General features: G+C 42.6%; 1 protein-coding gene across 8 annotated transcripts in view; it reads right to left on the bottom strand.

Annotated features, from left to right (window-relative positions):
* LOC126299303 (uncharacterized) overlaps nucleotides 1-25,916 on the bottom strand; it is a 230,989-nt gene extending 205,073 nt beyond the window's left edge. For all 8 annotated transcript variants that reach the window (XR_007552778.1, XR_007552779.1, XR_007552777.1 and 5 more), the window contains exon 1: nucleotides 25,724-25,916. The gene's annotated coding sequence lies outside the window, so the exon portion shown is untranslated. The remainder of the gene's footprint in view (nucleotides 1-25,723) is intronic.
* Between the last annotated feature and the right edge of the window lie 469 nt (nucleotides 25,917-26,385).

A 26,385-nucleotide genomic window follows, 5' to 3' on the forward strand; every position in this document is an offset into this window, starting at 1 on the left:
TGCTGTGTAGTGATGGATCCTTAGCAGATAGGACTGATGGAGGTCGTCGAAAAATTTCAAAGAGTGGCAGCTCGTTTTGTATTGTTTCGAAATAGGGGAAGAAGATATCGGTATGAATTGTGCCTCTTCTGTCGAACAAGTCTGACAGAACAGACAGCACTCACATCTGTAATTCTACGGACGCGACGCTGTTTGATGAAAAAGTCTTATTGCGGATGCACAACCAACATCTGATTTCCTACGGGAATCATAAATCTGCGAATAGGGGGTTAATGGGTGCGGGTCGTTGCGGTGTGGTGAGCGGGATGTTAAGAAATCGGATGGGACGGAAAGCGAGTCCGGATAGCCGAGGTGGTTAAGGCAACCGTTCTAGAAAAGTGGGTCTTCCAGGTTCGAGACCCAGTCTAGCACCATCTTTCGACTCTCGCTACTGCATTGCAATAATGCCCTGTACGGCTATAAATCATTATGTCCTTGTTATCTCCTTGCCATCTCGTTTCCTTTTCACCACAATTATTCAGGGAAGAGTTTCTTGGATATGATAAACGAGTTTGGGGGTGGGGTGGGGGGGGGGGGGGGTGCGACAATCATTAAAACAAAGACGTTTCTTGTTGTGGGGAAATCTTTTCACGAAATTTCAACCAGCAACTTTCGCCTCGGAATGAAAAAGTATTTTATTGATGTCAACCTACGTAGGGCGAAATGGTCATCACAGCAAAATAACAGAAAACAGTGCTCGTACGGAAAAAATTAAGTATTCGTTTTTCAACACGGTGTTAGAGAGTGAACGGTGGAGAAGTATTCTGAATGTGGTTCGATAAACCCTTTGGCAGGCTCATAAGCAGGAATTGCAGAGGAGTGAAGTACACAGAGATAGAGGCACTTTTATTCAGAATCAATACTACCACTGAAGTCTCGTGATGAAGTCACCGCGATATATGATGATCCCTTGGACGTCACAAATGTCGGGACGTGGTTCTTAATGGGGTGTCTAATCACTACTGACGACAATACATGCTCTGCAACGTATTCCCACGCTAGCCACAAGTTTGTTAAGGAGTTAGTGTGGTAGGGGGTTCCATTCCTCCACCAGCGCGGTTGAAAAATGATGGTCGTTGCTGCATATGGACGTGCTGCAACACATCTGCTCAACGGATCCTACAGGTTCTATATCGGAACTAAGTGGAGGAAATGGGCAGGCGAATCCATTTGTTCCAAGAGCTCCTCCATCCACGCTGTCCCGTGTGATCCACAAAAATGGAGATAGGGCCGAGTCCACCCCTGAAAAGACGCACATGGTAGAGTACAGTGTCATAATTACTATGATTAATATTTGTACCCTGTTCCAAGAACTGGAAAGCCATGCATCTTCATGCTTCCCCACACAGTAACACCAATATCACCAAAATGGTCATGTTCGACAGTACTTCACGGTGCAATACGTAGTCTCATATGGTGAGAGTTGGGAACACTTAATGCACCCAGGGACATTGTCGAATATGATCGTTTTGGTGAAGTAGGTGTTATGGTGCCGGGAGCCGTAAAGTTGCATGGGCGAACAGACATCCAAATCTTTAAATACGGTGCACTCATCGGTCAACGCTATTGTGACACTGTACTCCTTCCCCATGCCCGTCTTTCCGGTGGTGCTTTCGGTCCTGACATCATTTTTATGGATGGTAAAGCGCGATCGCAGCGAACAGGGCCGGCGGAGGAGCCGAATGGACTGGCTTGCCTGTTCCTCCGACATAAAGCCCATAGAGAAAATGTGGGATGTGTTGGGGAGAGGACTGAGCGAAGTGGAGCAGTGGTTAGCTCACTGGACTCGCAGTCGGGAAGACGACGTTTCAAACCCGCGTCCTGCCATCCTGATTTATGTTTTCCGCGGTTTCCCTAAATCGCTTCAGGCAAATGCCTTTGAAAGGGCACGGCCGATTTCCTTCCCCATCCTTCCCTAATCCGAGCTTGTGCTCCTTCTCTAATGACCTCGTTGTCGACGGGACGTTAAACACTAATCTCCCCCTCCATCCTCCATCCTCCGCGTTGGTGAGACGTGTTGCAGCGCGTCCACATGCACCAATAACCTTCCAGGAGTTGTCAACCGCGCTGGTGGTGGCATGGAGCACGGTTCACAAGAACTAACCAAGCTCGTGCTCAGCATAGTAATACGTTGCAGAAAATGCATGGTTTTCTCACACCCTTTTAAGAACAATGTCGCGCCGTGAGGGGACCTTCATGAACAGCAATGAATTCATTTCAATTATTGTCTTTGAACAAAGTGTCACTTCTGTTCTCTCATAGCGAATTCCTTTCTACCTATGTTCAACGCTTCGCCGGGCTATATTGCTTGGCAGTGACACACCATGCGAAAGCTACTTTCGTCCTAAGGTTCTGCACACCAGTGCAGTAGGAGACTGAAGGCGGTTTTCATTGAAGTTGGACCTTTCGCCCTTCGTGAACTAGAGCTGTGGCCGCAAGTACAAACCGTCACATATTATGTCCTTAGGTTAGTTAGGTTTAAGTAGTTATAAGTCTAGGGGACTGATGACATCAGATGTTAAGTCACATAGCGCTTAGAGCCATTTGAACCATTTGAACCATATTGTGTTATACCCAGTGACTAGCATCTCATATAATTCATGACTGATATCTTGGAACAATCAGTGTGATGATGTCTCGGCAACCGAGGCACGAGAGCCCGGCAGCATCAGCAGCAGCAGTTTGTTTGCACACAGCATCTGTGTTGTGCTTCTCTGGAAAGGGAATACTATATGTTGATTATTGCTTAATACTTAAAGTGCTTTCGTTAATTATTTGTTTCGGCGTTGACGTTAGCGTGACCGATCTGAATTTTTAATGAACAGTAGTTTTATATCTATTTTTTACAAGCTTTAATTATTCCATTATAATAGTTGGGATATTTTGCGGCCTTTAGTGTAGAGTGAAAACTTTTTAGAACAGATTTTAGTGTTAGTTTTTATTTTTCTAGTATATTGTGTGCCTAACAGCTTTAGTAACATCACAATCGGGTAATTTTATCTCTTGTTACAATCTGTTCTTCCTCAATTGCACATCGACTGCTTTGATTGGTACACTTTTTCCTGATTTTATTCGATTTTTACACTGTAAATGTATAGGGACTTTGCATGTTGGGTGCAGGCACAAGGAAATTTGACCTCTGTGTTTGGAAATAAGAAGCTGAACTGTCCGTGGTTGACTTTCTTCATGGCGCTGTTCTTAGCTACAGTGATGTGGGCGGGCTAATGGCGAAGAAGCTACGTTGGCGCACTATTTACGAAAACTGCGAAACCATTGGTGCAGCTGGAATTCCCTTTAAGCCCTTTTGTTAGTGGTCTGCCGATGTGCAGTATCTGACCTGTTTGTTTTGGTTCAAATGGTTCAAATGGCTCTGAGAACTATGGGACTTAACATCTATGGTCACCAGTCCCCTAGAACTTAGAACTACTTAAACCTAACTAACCTAAGGACATCACACAACACCCAGCCATCACGAGGCAGAGAAAATCCCTGCCCCGCCGGGAATCGAACATGGGAACCCGGGTGTGGAAGCGAGAACGCTACCGAACGACCACGAGATGCGGGCTGTTTGTTCTCAGCTGGCCGTTGTGGCCGAGCTGTTGTAGGCACTTCAGTCCGGAACCGCGCTGCTGCTACGATCGCAGGTTCGAATCCTGTCTTTGGCATGGATGTGTGTGATGTCCTTAGGTTAGTTAGGTTTAAGTAGGTCTAAGTCTAGGGGTCTGATGACCTCAGGTGTTAAGTCCCATAGTTCTCAGAGCCATTTGAATTTTTGTTTGTCCTCAACCGAGAGTGAATAGCGGACAGCAGTCGTTTAGAATATATCTGGGCGGAGGGCGACGGCGGGAACAAGCTGTACGGCTATCCACTAAAACTAGCAACGGGTGTTTCGTCTGTTGGACCAGTGGCTGGTTTTCCTGACAAGTCCGGACAGCACAGAGCTTGAGTATGTTGGTCATCTGAAGCGCCAATATTAAGTGGGTGATACCGCCTGTCATGGGAGTAGCTGACACGTCGGGAATGGAGGCCGGTGTGCACTCGTTATGTTTGCTGAAACGTTCGTTCTAGAAGTGAAGGAGGCTCTGCTGACGGCTATTGAGAACACTAGGTTGTACACGGCTGCAAATCGAAGTTCATGTTGGCACGACTGATGCTTCCTGTCTGATTTATGAGGTGTTCCTCGGTTCCCTTAGGCATTTTTATGGATTGGTGAAAGCACCTAGCATTGCATACAGGGTGTAAGCACAGCAAACTGCCTGCAGCATCCTATCCAGAGTCGGTCGCGGTGCTCTGAAATGTAGAATGTTGGAAGTAGTAAACCTGAGGCCCAGAAGATTTTACGACCATCTCAGATGCGAATTTCTTGATTTAGGGTACAGAAATGAACATCTGCCGTCAGTAGGTCAGGCGTACGTTAGACAAAGAAAGTGCCTACTCTTTTAGCAAAGTATATGCGGCGTGTACATTGGAATTTATTTGGTTAGAGGAACCACTCCTTCGAGTCCATAATGAATTGCCTGCTTAAATCGAAGTTAAATCAGCAACATTACTCTCAGAGAGGGTCCGTCCATGCAGGTGGAAAACAGAAAAGTAAATTGCAGTAGTATTCATCGTGAAGTCTCAGAATTAGAATCAGTTATTAAAAACCATAGCTCGCACATAATACTAATTACAAAAAATTAACTGAAACTGGTACTCAATAGCGGTGCAATCCTAAATTACGACTAAAATGTATTTCACAAGGAGAGGTTGGACGCCAATTGTAGACACTTCTGACTCCTACGTTACAGGTTGACTGGCTTTTGCTGCAGCGTTGCGGAATGGGGTCCACAGTACTGCGGCGACAGGAGTCAAGAATGGCTACCCAGCAGGAGAATTCGCGCTTTATGTATAGTATTCGGACCTCAGTGTCTCAGGTACCGAACATGGCTAGTACGCATAGGGTGACGTTTGCTGAGGAAGTGGTGATTAGTGGCAGGCAGTGACCTTCCCCATGCAGGAGGTCTTGTGAACATAAGGCCAAACCAGGTGGAGTGCCACGATCACGTCGAACCCCAGAGCCTTTGAGACTAGCTAGAGTGTCGGATGATGGCATCTGCGCGTTCTCCCCTCGGCGCTTCCTGTTCGAAACCCGGAACCATCAATGCTAGCTGGTCACTCGTAGATCAGCAACTCCGCCTAATGTTGATGTTGCTCGATGAGGTTCGAGTAGCTTAATCGTATATTCGACCGATGACTGGTGCAGAGCTGCGCCAGTGGAATTCATGACGCCACAGAAATGCTGCTTCTTGCTGATCTGGAAGCACTTACACTCGCTGCAGTCAATTGCGTTATGGGAGTGGGCGCATCTTGTGGTAGGCTGTAGAAACGTCGCGTTGTGCTACACAATGTAGCAGCCCAGTCAGACACTGAGGGCAGAAGGCCACGGTGCAGGGTGCTGCACCAGTAGTACTGCAGTGCCCAGCTGCAGAGATCCGTCGGTGGCTGCCTCCACGTCCATGGCTGGTAGCGAAGGCCTGCTTGAAACTCATTCCGCCACATTAGTGAAATTACTACAGATTCCAAGTGTGAAATAACCTGGCTGAAGTTAAGAATCAAAGATAGGTCAAGCATGGTTATCGCAGGCTTTGACGATTATGTCAGGAAATATAGTGGGAGAGCACTTAATATGCAATATATCATAAGTAAATTTTTCTATCATTCTATTGTAATGCGGGATTAGTTCAATTTGCCGAATGTAGAATGTGACAATCATGCTATTAAATCTGTTGCCAGAGACAGGAAGTCGAGTGACATTATTTAGAACACCTTTACGAATATTACTTCGAGCAGATACTGAAAGAGTCGAATCGTGAGGAAACGTCTTAGAGCTCCTACCAACAAACAGACATGAACTTCCCTAATCAGTTAACGAATAGTAGGGTTTCAGTGATCATAAGGCTGTGTCTGCGTCAGTGATTGAGATGGAGTCCAAACTCAATTCTCAAATACACTGAAATTAGAAAGGCCCTCCACATTAAGTGTGACTCCGGACCTACCTAGCTGTTCTAAAATTTTCACGGAATTTCCATCCTCCCTAAATCATCTTATCACTCCATCCAAGTGTGGAAAAAACACTTCAACGTGGAATCTAGAGCAACTTGGAATTTGTAAGGTCAGAAAGTTTTGTCAATCTACATCCATACTCCGCAAGCCACCTGACGGTGTGTGGTGGAGGGCACTTTGAGTACCTCTATCGGTTCTCCCTTTTATTCCAGTCTCGTATTATTCGTGGAAAGAAAGATTGCCGGTATGCCACTGTGTGGGCTCTAATCTCTCTGATTTTATCATCATGGTCTCTTCGCGAGATATACGTAGGAGGGAGTAATATACTGCTTGACTCCTCTGTGAAGTTATGTTCTCGAAACTTAAACAAAAGCCCGTACCGAGCTACTGAGCGTCTCTCCTGCAGAGTCTTCCACTGGAGTTTATCTATAATCTCCGTAACGCTTTCGCGATTACTAAATGATCCTGTAACGGATCGCGCTGCTCTCCGTTGAATCTTCTCTATCTCTTCTATCAACCCTATCTGGTACAGATCCTACACTGGTGAGCAGTATTCAAGCAGTGGGTGAACAAGCGTACTGTAAGCATTTCCTTGGGATTCTTCCAATGAATCTCAGTCTGGCATTTGCTTTACCGACGATAAACTTTATATGATTATTCCATTTTAAATCACTCCTAATGCCTACTCCCAGATAGTTTATGGAATTAAATGTTTCCAATTGCTGACCTGCTATATTGTAGCTAAATGATAAAGGATTTTTCTTTCTATGTATTCGCAGCACATTACACTTCTCTACATTGAGATTCAATTGCCATTCCCTGCACCATGCGTCAATTCGTTGCAGATCCTCCTGCATCAACTCCGTATTGATCTCCATACCTGCCACATATTTTGTAAATAACAGTGAAGTTTCAGAAAGCAGAATGCGTGTCGTGGCTACACAGTACTTTCTTTCAATGATGAAAGATATACTACATAATCTCAAGAATAATGCTTGAAATATGCGTGATTTACTTTAAGCAGTGAAAGACCTTTTTATTTTGTATTATGTTGTTTTTAACTTCTAGATTTAACGTTTCAGGATAAGCAGCCTTTGACGACGATCTCTAGAAATTTATTTACTGTGTACTACGTGCCCCAGTTAAATATTTTCTTCTTCTATGGTAAAAAAACAAATAAGCGTCCATACTTTCAAAATGGCGAAGCACTGGGCTCAGCATACAAATATTTCCACACAGGAACCACTGAGGTTCACTCAGAACCGCAGGTCTCTTGATACCATCATTGCCCAGTCAACGCATTAATAGCGACTGGTTTCTTGAGCCGAGAGTCATTACATAGATAGCCAGAAAATTTCTCACATAAACATGCAATGTTGCTGCATGCTTTCTACTTGATCCCTTGGAGAATCATGTTATGGAAAGTTAATAAGCGTAAAGTCATGGTTTACGTAACAGTAAACTGCCCATTATGGTTACTTTGGACGAAGACAAACAGAAAATATTCATTTTATAGATTCAAATGCCTTTTTCTTGCTTCAATCTAGTATTTACTTTTTAGAGGCGTTTCACATTTACATTCAAACACAGGTAACTAAATTTCAAAAAAGACCAATGTAAGATGCTTTTCACGTCAGAAACGAAACGCCTTTGGAAAGAAAATTCTGTAGAGCAGTAGGAAAAAGGCTTTTGAATTTCTAAAAGAAATATTTATATACCTGCTGCGGAGAGTGGCTACGTCAACAAAATTTTAACAGAAAACATCTGAAAGAAAGTACTGTGTAGCCAAGACACGCATTCTGCGTTCTGAAACGTCACTGTTATTTACGAAGTATGTGGCAGGTATGGAGATCAATACGGAGACATAACTAACTCCTGAACTGACAAAAGCTGATAAAACAATTATTGCCACCAGTGTTTATCATTTTAAAATGTGCGCTATTCACGTGAAATTGATTATTATTATTATGACAACGAACGAATGTGAATGACTGGTGGCCAATGCTAAATAGAAACATACAAATCTCTTCTTTGCATACACAGCAGGTTTGTCAGTGAAGTCGATAAGGAGCTGGCTGCATGGTCTGGGTCTACAACGACTAAAACAATTAGAACTCGTTGGTAAAAAATAATTTATGTACTTAACTGGTGGTACAGGAGTCTTCATAGTCAGGAGGAATATAATTACAAACAGAGAAATATAGACGCATCACATACGCCATGCGCCGGCCTGGGTGGCCGAGCGGTTCTAGGCGCTACAGTCTGGAACCGCGCAACCGCTACGGTCGCAGGTTCGAATCCTGCCTCGAGCATGGGTGTGTGTGATGTCCTTAGGTTAGTTAGGTTTAAGTAGTTCTAAGTTCTAGGGGATTGATGACCTCAGAAGTTAAGTCCCATAGTGCTCAGAGCCATTTGAACCATAGGCCATGCTTTAACTAAGCGCCTTGTTAGAGGTTGCTTCCTATTACCTGAAGGCTATACTACTTTCCTACTTGACGTCCCGAGCGCACGTTAGCGACTTGTTACAAGCCGCGGAGCAGCGCTAGCGGCGCTAGTCTCGGCTCGCGAGTCCAGCGATACCAGTACGGGCAGCGGTCGATAACTGCAACACCTAACAAGTGTGGTATCGAACGCTGATACCATAGTTATTGACTCTAAATTTCTTCTTCCGAAATTGCTTCTTCGCAATACACACCCTATAGGAAAGGAGAACGAAAATAACACTGACCACTGATTACAGTAAAGAGATGTCATTGTCTATTAAGGTTGCGATGAACTACTGGTACTTTGTCACATGGAAGTTGCAGAGCACTAAATGATTCCCACACTGTGCCAGCCGTGCCACTCTATAGGCGGTCCTTTCACATCCGCACTGGATCGGTACTGTATACATGAAAGGACACCCGCGATGGTGTGCATCTTCATGTTTTCGCGGCGTAAAGACTGTTCCACGGACCCTCAGTAAACACAAAGTGAAAGTGATTTTTCGCCCTCCACCAGAGACCGCAGCACTGCTGGCTTCCGTTAAAGACGATTTGGTGCTTCGGAATCTGGGGTTTATAAGATCCCCTGTGACTCCGGCCGTTCATACATCGGACAGACGACACGTACAGTCCAGGTAAGCTGCACAGAGCACTGCAGGTACACCCGTCTCTTACAGCCTAATAAACCTGCGGTGGCGGGGCACTGTATTGACACTGGGCACTCTATGGTGTACGATAATATCGAAAGTTTAGCTTCAACTTCATCTTTCTGGGACTCAGTAGTGAAAGAAGCAATTGAAATTCGGCTGGCGATTAATTTAATTAATAGAGATAGCGGCTTCAGCTTGGACAAATCACGGAATCCGACAATTTCTGTAATCAAATCACAAAGACGTCGCGACGGTGCAACTCTCCGTGACACATCGATATCACTGCGTGGAACGACTGAACAGCTATAGATCTAATTTCCATGCATATGTTACACCTCTTTGCCGCCTATCAACGTCTCTGACGCCTGGAGTATCTTTGGCCGCATACGCAGTGGTTCGATCCTCGGGTGCAAAAGGATGGAGCAAGTGGTGGAGCGTTAGTCACTTCGGCTCACTCTGAAGATGGGTGTACGATATTCTGCCGAAATATTAGAAGAAGAAGAAGGTTAATTTATGCGGCTGCACGCCCGAAATTTTATGGAACATCCGCGCTGATGTACCACTGGGATCTGTATTAGGACTGGTGTAGCATGTTCTCTTCTCAAGTGACAAGCCACAGGCCACCCACTGGCAGTTGGCTCTATATGTTGACCATGTGGCGCTCCTGATTAAGAGCAGGAACCAGCACACGCTCCAGCGTCAACTGCAACGCTGAATGGACGAACTATACTCACCCACCACAAATCGTCTGGAACACTTTTTACTTGGCAGACACTTTCTTACATGTATTATCTTTTCAAATTGGGAAACACAAGATGAGGCATACATCCGAGAGAAGACACGCGCCGGCCGCGGTGGTCTCACGGTTCTAGGCGCGCAGTCCGCAACCGTGCGACTGCTACGTTCGCAGGTTCGAATCCTGCCTCGGGCATGGATGTGTGTGATGTCCTTAGGTTAGTTAGGTTTAAGTAGTTCTATGTTCTAGGGGACTGCTGACCACAGCAGTTGAGTCCCATAGTACTCAGAGCCATTTGAACCATTTTGAACCCTCTTCGGCAGGTGCTATCACGAGTTGCAGTCCGTGACACGCCAGTACCGTGGACGAAGACAGTCAAGTCATTGTTCGTTATCTTAAACACTCGCTTCACTATAGACAACACAGGGTGGCTACAATAAATCTCTCGCTGCTTGCGAGGGCCCTCATCAAAAATGAGTGACTGCAGGGCAACGAAACTTTGTGAAAACATTTGTAAGGACATGCATGAGAGAAAGAAAGAATAAACCATCGAATGGGACACATTTTAATTTCCGCATGAGAGAGAAATATTTGTTAATTGCGCAAAATGTTTACGTCGCATGTTACAAGGTATGCTCAATGTGATGACAACTGCATCTTCGACAGCCTGCTAACGTACTAGAGCTACCATTTCACAATTGTTCACAGCACTTTACGAACAGTGAACTATAGAATGTTCAGCCGTTGTGACACAGATCCTGCACTGCTTGAAAATGGCACATTGCGTGCAGCATTCCTTGAAAATGGCACATTGCGTGCAGCATTGTAACTCATAGCAACGGTAACTTCTTCAATAATTTGTGGCGCAATCGGCCACTTAGGCTTCACCAAGGGGTTTTTCCCAAGTGATCTGTTAATTGTAACGTCCGAATAATTTTCTCGAACTCCGATGTGAGAAGACGGCCTCTCTGTATTCCTTTAATGCGTCGATACTCATAAATTGCAGCAGCTCCATTGGCGTTTTGATAAAACAGCTTTAAGTGCAAAGCCCTGCTCACTGCGTGCAGTTGTAGTACACATTGATGTTTGTGTTTCAACACTATGTCGCCGCACCACTAGTGCTGTCTAAGGCAAATCATGACATCAACAGTAAAAATAACGCAAATCCTGCAGCGGACAGCCTACATATTATTCCTATTGATTTGGGTATCCATACGGTAAGTAATATCCAGTTCTTAACTCACGATCCGCGAATCGCTGTGGACCAGCAAGTCGTTCGGCTCCAGAATGTCCAAAACAGACCTATTAAGCTTGCCGCCCGACTATCCCGCGGAGAAAGCGTCCTATTCGTACAGGAAGACTTACACACAAGTCGCAAGACTTTTTATCTACAACACAAGAGTTTCATAACATTGTCATCCAGGCAATAGCATCACCACACAGTCATCGCATTGGCCCTACCTGTTGCACATTCAACGTGCCGGCAAGTAACAGAACAAAAGAAAACAATGAAAAGAAAAATAACAGCCGTGCGTAAAGTGCAATAAAGGACGACCGGAAGATGAGATGAACACTCGAAAGTTTTAACCTGCACCATACTCGGGGAAAAAGTAGCTCAGTAGTGATCTCTCGGTTGGCTGGCTAGCCACAGTAGTCATTAGTTTTACTCCCACTGACGAAGTCTGCGTCGGCAGCTGTCGAACTTTGGAAGATTTTGTTTGAAATGACACGGCTTGAAATTCGAGCAGGTATTATTCGACAGAGAATAATTTAGTTGAAGCCCAGATGGAAAGCCTTAATTCCCATGAGCACACGTGGAATTGTTTATGGAAAAGTGTGTCGCTCTCACACAGAAATTATATGCCTTAAAAGACGATATATGTTCTACCCAGTGCGGTAGCAATTGTTTGTCCTTACATGATTACTACGTGGCTTTTCCTGGAAGTTATTCCGCCAGTTCAACGGCAGTGGATGAGCTTTTACCACAGATGTTTTCTTGCACTAGAAATGCTGAAACGACGCGTCATGTTCACACGCACAGGGGAAGCAAAGTGCAGGAATGTTTTCACCAATGGAAAGAACTAATCTAACCATGTGTGGACTCAAATAGGCCTCACTTTGTAGATATGAACAATTTTGTTAAATGTACATTTTGTTCCTTTTTTCGTCATACACGAATTTCTCTAGTGGATCTCAAGAAGACGTGTCGTGAAGTACACAGTCCAGGCACATTAATGTGATCACCGTCTACGTTCGATGTCAACATTAACAGACGACAGATTGCGGCAATAGCAGTGGAAGGTATATAAAAGCGTGTCTGGGGAACGTCGTAAACAGCACAGTCGCTGTAGTAATGTTGAAACGACGCGATTTATCTGACGTCCAAATGTGCATGATCACTCGTTTTGGGGTCTAGTGTGGAAGCCTTTCCGAAATGGATAAGTTTGTGAACTGTTCGCATGCTGCCTGCCGTAATTAAAGTATACGGTGCGCGGCAAAATGGGACTATTGAAAACTGGCATCAAGGTAACTGTGGTACAAACTACAGATACAGAGATGGGTATGGGTGAACATACGTGTAACTGTTCATTAACTAACGGTCCAGATGAACCAATGAGCTATGAACAGTGTCTCCTCAACGACTGGGCAGCGAATGTTGCTGCGTGTGAATCTCCGCAGCAGGAGCCTGGGTCACGCACCAATGCTGACTGCCATTCATCGGCAACGAAGGCTAGAATTTGCACGCCAATACTACAATTGGACATTCACTGTGTGGCAACAGGTGACATTATCGGATAAATGGCGTTTTATGCTGCGTCGAACGTATGGTGTTGGTATGTACGGAGTGAAACGTCTGAAAGCAGGTGCTCTGCAACTATCGTCCAAAGCGTCCAGGCAAGAAGGCATTCCCACATCAGTATGATTTTACCATAATCCCCTCGCCAAGGAACTCATCGGATTTAAACTCAATTGAGAATCTGCGGGACCATTTCGATCTGACTATTCGCGCTATGGGCCCTGAGCTGTGAAACCTAGCGCAGTTGGCCACAACACTGAAGTGGGCATGGCTCCACGTCCCTATCGGTACCTTCCAGTGCCTCCTCGACTTTTCCTGCACGTTTCGCAGCTGTCCGCACTGCAAACAGTGGTTATTCAGGCTTCCGACAGATGGCCACATGTTGTCTGGACTGTATAGATTCTCAGTACTGCGAATAGTGTCTTTCCCACTGTCAGTTACTTGAAGGGAGGGGCTATTATTTTCTTAACACTTAGTGGCTTGTAGCTAACCTTAAAGATTATTCTCAGTTCCTACGTTAGTGAAGTATCTTCCTGCAAATCTATCAGTATTCGGTGGGAAAAAATTAAATCACTCACTCATTATTGTGTCAGACAACAGTGAACGTAATATCTTCCTGTAGAACTGAGAAGTCACTATGCCGAACCAATGTAAGGTTATAGACGCCAAGTCTCCTTCTGGCATTAGGTTTGGAAAAAATTTGACACACCTGCATATGAGAAATGACACAGAACGATCTGCGCGATTTATCGTACTGTCTGTAGCTAACTAAATGAAACTACACTCCGCCCGAATAGGCTATGAAGTCCCAACGGTACTGACCGGCGGCCGTGTTACCCTCAGCCCACGGGCGTCACTGGATGCGGATATGGAGGGGCATGTGGTCAGCATACCGCTCTGCCGGCCGTATGTCACAGTCTGTAGTTATATGTTAGGATTTTTTATATTATGGTGGAAATGGCAGTACGATATTTAGTCGCTGAGGGAAAAATGGATTTCAGAGAAGGGCGTTCCATGAAATACAATATTCGTTTTGCTTCAAGATGTTAAAAGATATAAGAGTTCAACTTAGAAACACATTCATCTTTCTATGATTTCGATAAAGGCTTTAACAAACTCATAGGAAAAAATGGGACATAATGAAGCATCAACAATAACGGTAGCCTCACATTTTGAAGTTAACATTATTTATGTAAATAAAGCAATTAAAAACAATTAGAAAATTAAAACAACTATTACTAGTAAAGGAAGGTCTTACACAAACATGTGGTTTATCCTCTCCTTTTTTCAACATGTTCATAGATGATGGGTTCTGCAGAAAAGATTATGTAATTAACGTATGGATACAACTGAATGAACAGATATCACTTCTTTATTCTGACGACTTCACACTGATATTCAGAGAAGAGAGTGTCTTGGAAGTAGAAACACAACACAACAAATTGTGATACTGGAACACAACATTTTACAACCATCGCGCAAAACAAATCGGAAGAAATCAGAGCATGGAACGAACACCACCAGTGAAAAATTTAAAACAAAAATAAAGAAAATACCGTAATGAACCAATGATAAAAGGGGAACCCTAACAGTCACTGTATAATGTGCTATGAAAAGGAAGATTATGACGATGGTTTTGGCAGAGACTTGTGAAACGCGGAGGCCACGTCCAGAATTCTCTTCTTAACCATTGTACCATCGTGTGGTGAAAGCTATTTATCTCAAATCCACCTTACTTCATTCGATATTTGCATGAAAAGCTCCATATTCTCTGTTTACTGTTTTAGGCCTATGTCTTCGTCTAGGTACACTACGTGTTAATACAATTAAATACTGATATGGCATGGTTTCGTCTTTTACCTTTGTTTCAATACAGACAGGCGCTTTGGTCAAATAGTTGGCTTTGCATTTAACAGTCTAGCCCTGTAACGAGTGTCTCCAGTTTCCTGGAGATTAGACACATTGATCGCTCCGTAGAATCGTTTCAGTGATGCGAAAAATTAGAAGAAAAATTTGTATCTGGATATGGATATGGTAACATTCTACAGATTCAACATGACGAGGTCCACGAAGATATAGAAAAGGTGAAAAAATTAAGTTTCTTCATTTACACAATAATTAAAAATCCTACTACATACATCTGAAACATACAGGCTGAGGCACCCAAGTAAGCCACTGAAAAGAAATATATCCAAAGCGAGTAATTATATCGAGGTGTGGTTTTCACTAAGTAATACCAGACACAGTGGCGAATTTTGTGATGCGCGCAAATAATTGTTAACGTTTATAGTTGCATAATTATACCATCTATTGTGTTAAGCAGAATTATATACTCTTTTCTGTAGCATTGGAAAAAGCCTTCGAAGAGAACTTGAACGACGTGACGAGCGTAGAACTTGATGAAATAATGACAAGATATACAGCCTCGAACCACTGTTCCGTCGTAACACGGAAAGGTTGTCCGCGTGTATGCCCTACTGTCCCAAACGAAAGCAAACACGGGGGTCATTTATATGAATCGTATTTTGCCCGTGCCTTTGAAGTCCTCTGCTGTTGTATCGATCAGATAATAACTCGTAAAACCAATACAAATTTCAAAATGTACACGACAGTCAAAAATGAATATACGGTTTTTGTTTAGAGTAAATGTCACCAAACTTTTAGGTCAGCGGTGCGGTTGTGTGCTGAAGAGTATCGTGCTAGGTCATCAAGGTTTCTCTTCTATTTCCGAAATCCATTTCTAATGCGAGCAACTTGCTCAACCATAAAATCTCTTTTCAGCAGGTGCTAATAGGTGAACCATTCAACTGTTGCCTTGCAGAGATATGCATGGTGTTCCTAGTTCAGCTGGTGTATTCCACCTTTACTCTGTGGTTTTTCGTATCATCCGTTCTTTACCACGTGATGACAAGCCGCCAGCCAGTGTGACCGAGCGGTTCTAGGCGCTTCAGTCTGGAACCGCGCGACCGCTACTGTCGCAGGCTCGAATCCTGCCTCGGGCATGGATGTGTGTGATGTCTTTACGTTAGTTAGGTTTAAGTAGTTCTAAGTTCTAGGGGACTGATGACCTCAGATGTTAAGTCCCATAGTGCTCAGAGCCATTTGAACCATTTGATGACAAGCCGGCTCCCAAATACTTACACCCTACGCAGCCTTTAAATCCTTTATCATGCGTAAAATCTATAAAATTGTCTCTGCATAAAGAATATCTATGTACACCTTTTCTGACTTGATGACTGCTTAACAGTTTCTTGTCCTAACAACTAATGTTTCTTTGATTGAGAGTTTATGCACATATTTTAGTATACTTCTGTCCTAATTTATTACGACATAGTGGCTGGCTGTTTCGCTTACAGGTTATAGACACGCGGTTGACAACATATGGAACCTGGGGCCTGGGCGTGATGCGTGCTCAGATAGCCTAAAGTTAAGGCGGTCGCTCGCGATAGAAGAAAATACGGGTTCGAGTCCGATCTGAGACCAATTATCATTGTCATTCCATAAACAGCTGAAGGTTGTCCATATTGACAACTGTGAATGTATTTCATGTAAAGGAAGGAGAGGTTTTCGCGCAGAGCTCCTAAACAGGAGCTCCTCACAGCCGTCTATGTGGCCGACCGGAAATCAATAGCAGTCTGCGTCACTCCCACGGCCATTCTGTGAGGCACTACAGCTGACGCAGACCATTACCATACGACTGGGTTGCGCCACAGTCAGTGGATGAATCTGTTTACAGATTATGATAAAAAATTAATTCTGAATAATTATTGCAACATACATGCCACCTCTATTTTTTTCTAAAGCTTACTCTCAGTTTAAAAAAATGCTGGGTATAGGATTAACTACAATCGTATCAGAAATTCTTTTTTACTATTTTTTCTCGATTATCGTACATATGCCTGCTTGAGATGTACAGGGTATTACCCGGTATGTACGCAGTCTTAGTAAACAGTTTCCAAAAGCCACAGGAAAGGTTCTCCGATCCGAGACTGTACCGTGTTTGACACCCGAGTGGCGTGCCTAGATATGGCGAATAGCGCGAGCATGAGCAGGATATATACTGAGGAGACGACACACTACGACTATCTACTAAGGATACAGGATACTTTTCCGACTCAATATTATGTAAAAATCAACACCAATTTCTAATGTATATGTATTATAGATTTTTTGTTGATATCAGGTAAGGCAGAACACAGTCTTAACAAATTAGAAGTATTTTGAATATTTTTGAACCTGCTTAGGGTTATTAAAAAAATTACAAAGAAATTGATGCAATTTCTTCCTCAAACTGAGGTGCCATTTAATCCAATGTTATACGTTTGAAGGAGACCACATTTTTACCAGATATGCATGACATGATGGCTGAGGTATTAGACCTATTTAATTCCACCTATTATGTATACTACAAGGATAAAAAATATAGCATCTTACATTTTAATTTTTATAATTTTTTTCCTAGTAAAAATATTTTTTTTCTATAATTTAGTTGATTCTGCAATAAAGCTTAGGTGTACTACATAAGTATGGACCATTGCAGAAAAAATGAGAACAATGCTTTATAAACTTTAGGAAACATTTGTACCTGAATTCTGAAAAATACAACTTGCGAGAAATTGCGAATGAAGATATGAGTCCAATTAAAGTATGCTGCAGAACATTCCCGAAACATAGTCTTCATCCTGCAGCATTTCTTCATCTTCAAGCTTCCTCTTGGCATTCCTTTTAGCACTTCTTGCTACTTTGGTAACTTGAAAAGCGAATCTTTCAGCTTCATGTAACCACTGTCTGTCACACGCAAGCAATTGATCTTCCATATTAGAGCCACATTTTATGCCTAAATTTCTCCGGACTTGCAATCTTCCTATCACTCCATCATTGAAACATATCACTGCATCTAGTACACCAACTTTTAAAGTATTAGTCGTACAAAAACATTCTTGGCCTTTCCCATATGCAATGGTTGAAACTTTCATCTGTATTCTGAGTGCCCCATGACGACATTTACTAAGCAAAACAGGGTCACCCAAGTCTATATAAAATTGGCTTTATTTCATTCATAACAGGCGCAGAAAGAGAGTGCTTATGATGGTATATTTGAGTACTTTCTTTTGCTTTTTCGTAACCACATCAAGAATCTGCTGTCTTAGTGCAAAGTCGGTGAACAGGGTAATCATCTGTGAACAAACTTATGACAGTAGGTTTCCCATACAGCTTTTCTCATTGCTGTAATACCATTCAGAGATGCAGTTCGTCTAATGTCCAGTACATACTAACTCTGAAGAAGGTCTACTTCAGTTTCTGTCAATCTGCCTCGGCCAGACATAGATTTTCCATCAGATAGCAACTTTCCTTTCATTTCTCTTCGTAACTTCCTCAACCTAGCACCCATCCTCTTTAGCACATGTCCATACCCTCCAATTTTGATACCAAGGTATCACCATAAACATTGAACTCATTAATTTTATTGAAAGCTTTAGAGTCCCCATCGCCTAAGTACTTCGTATATCTAACGTTATAAACGGGCACGACTTCTGAAATATTTTAGAGCTCCATCACACTCCATACCTCCACTGTAACCCCCATAATTCTTAGAAAACTGATGTTCAATATGTCCTTCAGTGTTAACACAGCAGGTGTGGCAGTACTTAGAGAAGCACTCAACATCAACAACTTTTCCATTCTCCAGAGAAGTAGCACTTACAACACCATTCAAGGAGTGATGTCCTCGGTATTGGCATGCCCCATCAAGTGCAACAGCAATGTCCCTGGTTCCACCAATATTTACAGTTTCTTCTGCTGCACGTTTCATAGATGCTTTAGACACAACCGTCAAGCCACTTAAAAGTATTTTTATGTACTTGGTGAACCTACTGGGAGGAGGAGGTAGGTCCATCAAACCACAAAACGTTTGAGCAGCCTTTTTTCCTTTTCCTATTGCACGCACTGCATACACTAACTTCAAATTCACATCATATGAATTATGCACTATGTTCGAAGCCATTTACGAGGTAGATTTATTGAAGGATCTACACAGAACAACTAATTTTGACGCTAAACCCTTCCTACTACTTTCTTGTTCAGTTATTTCCAGACAGCCTGCAACATCACATTGTTTACATTTCGCCACTTTTGCCCACAGCGACAACAACAAATCCACTACAAACAGCATCATTGTTAGCACAAAAATTTGAATCACCAGATGGCGAGCTATGTTGGAGTTTCTTCCCTGAAGAACTGATACATAGGTTACTTTCAACAGTGTGGTTCGCTTTGTTTGTGAACTGAACTTCCTTTTATTGAATTTCTTGATTGGTTTGTATTTATTGCACACTATAGCATACGTACTACCACAAATATATGGAGCACTTGGGCAACAAATATTCAGTAACGTATGAACAAACTGCTTCAGCGAAACAGAATTAAAGATAATCATTTGCAGATACTAGAAACCTGCACTGTTACCAACATATGCAATGTATCATACGTATAATCGCTGTAAAGAAAAAGTTCACACTTCTTTTCGAAGTAATACTGGTTTCTGTAACAGAAATGAAGGGGGCGTGGCAGTATACATGACCGTAACTTTAAAATTTGGTATATATAGGTCATTTTTTCATTTGAAATCTTATAATATATATATATATATATATATATATATATATATATATGCTGTATTCCAGTGTATCATGCCGCTATTATGGATACAGGGTATTTATAAACTGTGGAAAAATTTATATATTCTATAGTCTATGTAATCAGGACAGACTATAGAATATTACATTTATATATATATATATATATATATATATATATATATATATATAAAATCAGGAAAGACTATAGAATATATAAATTTTTCCACAGTTTATAAATATCCTGTATCCATAATAGCGGCATGATGCACTGAAATACAGGAGCGGTTCTACGTGGCATGGATCTGGAAAGCTCTTTGTAGGTTTCCAGAAGTATGTGGCACCAGATGTGCGGAACTGGCGCTCATTAGCGTCGTAGATGTGTTCCATAGGGTTCAGATCAGGAGAATTTGATGGCCATAACAACAGTGAGTGTAGACTATCATGCTCCTGAACCCATTGTAACGCGACTGTAGTCTTTCAGTACCACAGTCATCCTTCTAGAAGATACCATCGCTGTCGTGGACGGTGGAAGCAGGTGGTCAGCAATAATGTTCAAGTAACCCAAAGCTATCATAGTACCTCAAATTACCACTATAGGTCCTACGGAATCCTAGGACTATATTGCCCGTACCACAATACTGTGCCCACGGGCCTGCATTCGTGCCGCGGTCATTGGTTGGAGTAGCCGTTCACCTAGATGAAGCATAGCCGGACACAACTATAGGCCTGGTGTAACAAAAAAACATGATTCACCCATCCAGTAGACACGTTTCCTTTGTCCCACGGTACAGTCTGGATGATGCCATTCCCACTGCAGACGTAACTGACGATGCCATTGGGTCAACATGGGAACACATGGAGGTCTTCTGCTGCTGAGCCTTATGTTCTGTCAGATACGCTGATCTGTGTGCTTCGAAACACTAGTGCCTTCTCCAGCACTGTACGCTGTCGTCATGTCTGCCACATGTAGCTCCTATCCATTTTTACAGGACGAGCAAGCCTTCTCATTCTATAATGAAGCGTGTACGTCGAACACTACCGTGTCACGTGTCCGCAACGCCACCAGGTTTATTCTTTCTCCAGATGAGCAGCAGTGATAATGGTTTGGCTCATGGTGTATGAGCAACCCGATAGAGAATTTGAGCAATGAAATTAACCGACTTTTAATGTGGGATAATAATAAGTGCAAAATTGGTTCAAATGGCTCTGAGCACTATGCGTCTTAACTTCTGAGGTCATCAGTCCCCTAGAACTTAGAACTATTTAAGCCTAATTAACCTAAGGACATCACAAACGTCCATGCCCGAGACAGGATTCGAACCTGCGATCGTAGAGGTCGCTCGGTTCCAGACTGTAGCGCCTAGAACCGCACGGCCATTCCGGCCGGCATAATAAGTGCAAGACGTATTGGTCGTATAATATCGGATATTTGAGTTTTCGCTACAGTATCTAGGGTCAATCTTCTACTCCGCAGAGATAACGTTTCTACATTCCTAAATCAACACACACGACGATCACAAGTGTTGGACAAATGGATGTCACGTCACCTCTGCAGAGCAATACGAGAGGTCAGCGGACCGCTGTGAGTCAGTTCGCCGCCGATATGAAACTTCCTGTGAGATTAGAACTGTTCGCCGGACCAAGATTCAGATCTCGGACCTTATCCGCAGTGCTCTGCCAACTGAGTTATCCAAACACGACCCAGAACCTACCCACATAGCTTTACTTCCGGACTGCGGGCACGTGATGTGGTGAGGAAAGTACCTCATGTAAATGGAGCAGAGACAAATGGGGCAGCATTTTAGAGTTGAAATGTGGAAATACAACGACATATACAACATTGACAAACAGAATATTCATAAGTGGTTCAAGATAAAAGCTGCGCCTAAAACGTGTAGAGAATGTCATAATAAAATAAAACTCTTTATATACGAGAGCATGCTCAAAAGTAATGCCTAATAACTTTTTATGCGAAAAGCCTTAAAGCTTTAAAATAAAACAAACTTTATTAATATTCTACATCTTTATTCTTCATCTCTGCATGTTTATTTTTCAACAATGTCAAGCTCTGAACTAGAGACCAGTTTGTTGATACTGTCGTTGTTGAACATTTGACTTTGTTGACGGAACCATAACCTCACCTCTGCATTCATCGCTTCATCATAATCAAAGAGAGGTCCTCGAAGGTGTTGATTAAGTTTTGGAAAGATATAAAAATCGGACGGCACCAAGTCGGGAATGTATGGAGGATGATCGATGACAGTGAACCCAAGGCGTCGGATAGTTGCAGATGTCGCTACCACAATGCGGAGGTGACCCAGCCCCTGTATCATATCTACACGGTGGATTAACGACGAGGGTTGGTGTGACAGCCAGCCTGGATGTGGTTAGCAGTCGCTTTCCCCAGCCCAATAGGTGAACACCGGTACCAAAGTCCTGCCTCAGTTACACGAATCGCAAACATTTCGAAAAACATTCGCTCACTTTCACATGAACAACACTACACGCAGACCGTTGGGGTGCACTATTTCGTTCCTTGGAGGTAGTGCAGTGTCGTCAGGAAGGGCATCCCGTCAGCCCTCGAGATTAACTATCCCAAAAATCGTTAATAACCATACCAGTTTTGCTCTGATGTGGACAAAGGCACAAGAAGAAGAAGAAGGAGAGATACTACTTGCATTGGTAGTCCAATTTCCAGAAACAGTAAGCCACTTGGAAGATAGTTTGTGACACAGACGATGTTACATTCTTTTCTGTGGGACTTTCCTCGTCCTCTATTATATACTGGAGTCCATTACTAAAATATTCATCGATACACTCACAGAACAATGATCTCTGCACTTCGTTCTTAACGGAGAGAAAGGAGCATACGTGAAAAAAGCTTCGTGGGTACCCAACTGTAGTGTTATGAGGTTGCTACTAATTACATTGTGGTTATATGACATGGTGAAAATTTATGGGACCCTTCATGAGGCACATGAAAGTGGCACGATTAGAAAATAGTATCAGGAAACTATATGTGGCAAGGTATCCAAGGACTGACAATCGACTCTCAATGGTAAGGAAAATAGCGTAGTGTGCACAAATAAGCAAAAACACCACTGCTGTGCAATTACACATTTGGTGACCAGTCATTGCAAACAGCCACTATCGGTAAATTTATGGGAGTACGGGCCTGGAATGATCTGAAGTAGAAGGACCACCTAAAACTATATTTAGGAACGATAAAAGCTAGACTGTCATTTACTGGTAGAATTCTAAAGAAACGACTCTCTCCCATGATGGATCACAATGTATATCAGTTATTCTGACATTTTCAAGTCATAAAAATCGTAAATATAACGTAGATTATTGATTGACACGTCGTTGAGTAAGTACCCTCACCCCTCATTCCTCGGGGTGCCTGATTTAAAACGTTCCCGTGCCTTTCACTTTATACTTGGAGATAAACCATTGAGCATGTGCTTAAAGTGAGCGCGATTTGCTTTAATGCACAAATTAATCCTTCTCAGGAAATGTCTGACAGTGGAAAGGAGGACTCTCGTGGAATGGCTGCGCACACTCTCGGGATACGTTTCATCATGTTTTCTCTTGTTGTTGGCTGCTGTTAATAATAAAAAAATTTCAAATACCTCCATAGGTAAAATTCAGGGGCAGTTAGATTGGGTGAACCAGCGGGCCACAGAAAGGGACCACCATGTCCAATCCATCGCTGTGGATGTTCTTCATTTAAAAACGTCCTTGCGATGCGTGAATAACGTTGCAGTACACCATCCAACTGTACCTACATTCTTTGTCTCATCTCTATGTCAACATCTCCAAGTAAGCCAGGTAGATGGCCTCTCAACATTTCTATAAAATTATGTTGATTTACATTAGAATTAAAAAACAAGAACCAATCAGATAGCCATTGACAGTTCCGCAGAAACGTTAAGGCTCCAACGATGTTAGTTATCAGCAGTTTTGTATCAATGTGGCTGGACGTTCGACCAGTAATGACAGGTGTGCCTGTTTAATTCACCAGTATTTGTAAATGTGGTTTCATCTGAAAATATTACAGATGTTACACGTCTTCAGGATTTACGGCCCAGTGGCAAAGTGCAAGGCAGTCTTCGACCTTCTGAAGTGTTAGTTCTTGGGTCAATGTGAAATGGCAAGCTTGAAATCTCCACGCCTTTAGGATTCTGAGAGCCACTGACATCGAAAATCCTAGTTCCATTTGGATTTGCCGTGAACTAATATGAGGATTTAGCTGGATCACTGCAAGAATGGCTATGACACGATCATCATTTTTCCCATATTCCTGACGACAACACACACAATTTATCAGTCCACCCCAGGATCTGTCAGTGAGATCGCGAAAAGTGACGTTACTTGAGTATCGTCTACTGAGAAAACGTTTAGCATGAAGTGCGGGTGCGTGGACATAAACAACCTGGCACTCTCCTAAAATGGTAATCAGGTCCACGACTTCATTTGGACTGTAGCTGTGTGAATCAACCAAATAAAGCAAGGCACTGTCGTTGTTTTCACGAACTGATCACTCAAATTAGCAATGAAACAAGAACAGTGTTCCAACATGCGTTCGTGGGCGACATCCCTCTCATATCGCGCACTCCGCGAGGATCGAGCGTCGTGGCCCCACCTGAACGCCCTCTTGTCTGCTCTGCCAGCGGCGCTGTACAAGACCACCCGAATACGCTGTACGACGATCTACCGCAATACGACCCCGTAGTGGTAATTAAGTTACTTCACCTGATTCAAATTTAGTAAGTAAACCAGAATACTATGCGCATTAATTGTGTTATGATGTAACGCCGCCACCTCATCCATTTTCATTGCCTTCTCGAACTGAGCATGGTCAACGATCACATGTTTTCTTTGTTCATAAAGCATGATTTTATACACAGCATGTGAGTTCTTTTCGAATCACAAATCTAAGATTAGGGTTCCCATTTCAAAATATTACTTTAACTCCAAATCGCCTTGAAAATCACAGCCATCACTAGTAATGTCTGACACTCTTTATCACCTATAACATAAACCGTTTGATGGCACGTTTGTTTTACGACAAGACCTACATCTCTGACAATATCCTTACTAAAGCTCTATAGAACAGAAAGTAAATCTAATAAAACATAATCTAATCTTAGGGTTTAAAGTCCCACCGACGACGATCTCATTAGAGACAGAGTAGGAGATCGGGTCGGCAAGGAAATTAACCAAGCCGTTTCAAAGGAAGATTTTATGTACTAATCAGTTACGCCATTTCCGTTTGTTCAACCCGGTGTAGTTGCTGAGACACTCCAATATTTACACAATTTTATACTATTTGTTCTATAGCCTACGTTCTTGAGTTATATTCTAGTACAATAAGATTGAAACCAAAGACGTTACTATTTTGTTGTGCATAGAGGCAGCGATTCGAGAATAAAATCAGAGATTAAACCAAATGTCTGCCTTGCACTTACTGTAAAAGCGCGAAAAACGTTTGTTGATATATTAACAGAATTAACATTAATTTTACAGTGTCAAATTACGTAGTTTAGATTCAGTCATGGCAACTTCTTTCGGTTTTCTTTTATTTCCAGAATATTTAGTTCAGCAAGTTTTGTTCTTTGCAACCTGAGTATAAAATATCTATTTCTTTTACAAGACAGTTGGGCATATATGTACCACACACAAATAGGCGGTCAGCTTCTTTCACATTTCTTTAGTCTGATGTGGACTGATGCCCACAGTCTTACCTGGGTAGTATGCACGAAATTCTTTACAGCTCATCTTGTATGCTTATATGTGCTACTTTTGCTCACAGAGGACTGACTTCCAGTTCACCAAATGCTTTCCAAGATATTATACCTTCTGCCATATGTAGCAAACTGTGTACCACCACAATAGCCAACATCTTGACACTGAGAAACTATTTAGTCAAATATTACGCTACAGCAAAAGTGGGGTAAGACACGTTTCATGTTTTCAGCATACGAAATATAATTTTTTTTAAGAAACATACGCTGCTTAAATGAGCTTTCTGGATTAATGAATCAAATGGCTCTGAGCACTATGGGACTTAACATCTGTGGTCATCAGTCCCCTAGAACGTAGAACTACTTAAACCTAACTAACCTAAGGACGTCACACACATTCATGCCCGAGGCAGGATTCGAACCTGCGACCGTAGCAGTCGCGTGGTTCCGGACTGAGCGCCTAGAATCGCTCGGTCACCGTGGCCGGCATCAATTAATCAATAATATATTTGCACCGTATGTACACGTACAACATTCAAAAATGCCGATACTGAAAGTATTAGACAAGAAAGTTGTAGAACGACTTACCAGATAAGAATGCTCTGATGCTACCGATCAGTTCAGGCGGTGACTATCGTTCTACAAAGTCTCAAGTGCCTACGGATGAGAGTTCAAAACCACACCTAATATTTGCGGGGCCTACTAAATCCGCACGCTTCCTCCACGACTGCGCAAGGCACTCTACGAACTAGATGTCACCATCCATAGTCGCACCTACGGAAGCTACGCTGCGCGCACAGCTGCCATCTGCCGGCTGGCGGGTACACTATCTTTATTGATCGACGCATCTCGCCCTCTGCTCCAGGGTGTGGTTTCTGCAGAGCATTTATTGAGCAAAGAAAATATGAATCTGTACAGCTTTCTCGAAGCATTGCTTCCGAAGAAGTAGTTACTGTTACTTAGGAAAAAAACCATTGCGCTTGCTTTGTGTCGAATCTAAACCTACAGACAAACAAAAATTTGTAGTATTTATATGTTCTAATCACGTCTACGTCTACACAGTGGAGGTTACTGAAAAACCTCAAGGAGGGGGCCTTAAAAATATCTTGAGCTACCTTTACCTTTACTGTAATAAAAAATAATCAAGCCTCATGCAAAGTTCAGGAAAGTTTTATTTAAACTTATTATACACATATACAAGACAATAACATCTTATGAGATAAAAAATTACACTTGTGGTTCTCTTCCTT

Source organism: Schistocerca gregaria, chromosome X, assembly GCF_023897955.1.
Source record: "Schistocerca gregaria isolate iqSchGreg1 chromosome X, iqSchGreg1.2, whole genome shotgun sequence".
Lineage (NCBI taxonomy): Eukaryota > Metazoa > Arthropoda > Insecta > Orthoptera > Acrididae > Schistocerca > Schistocerca gregaria.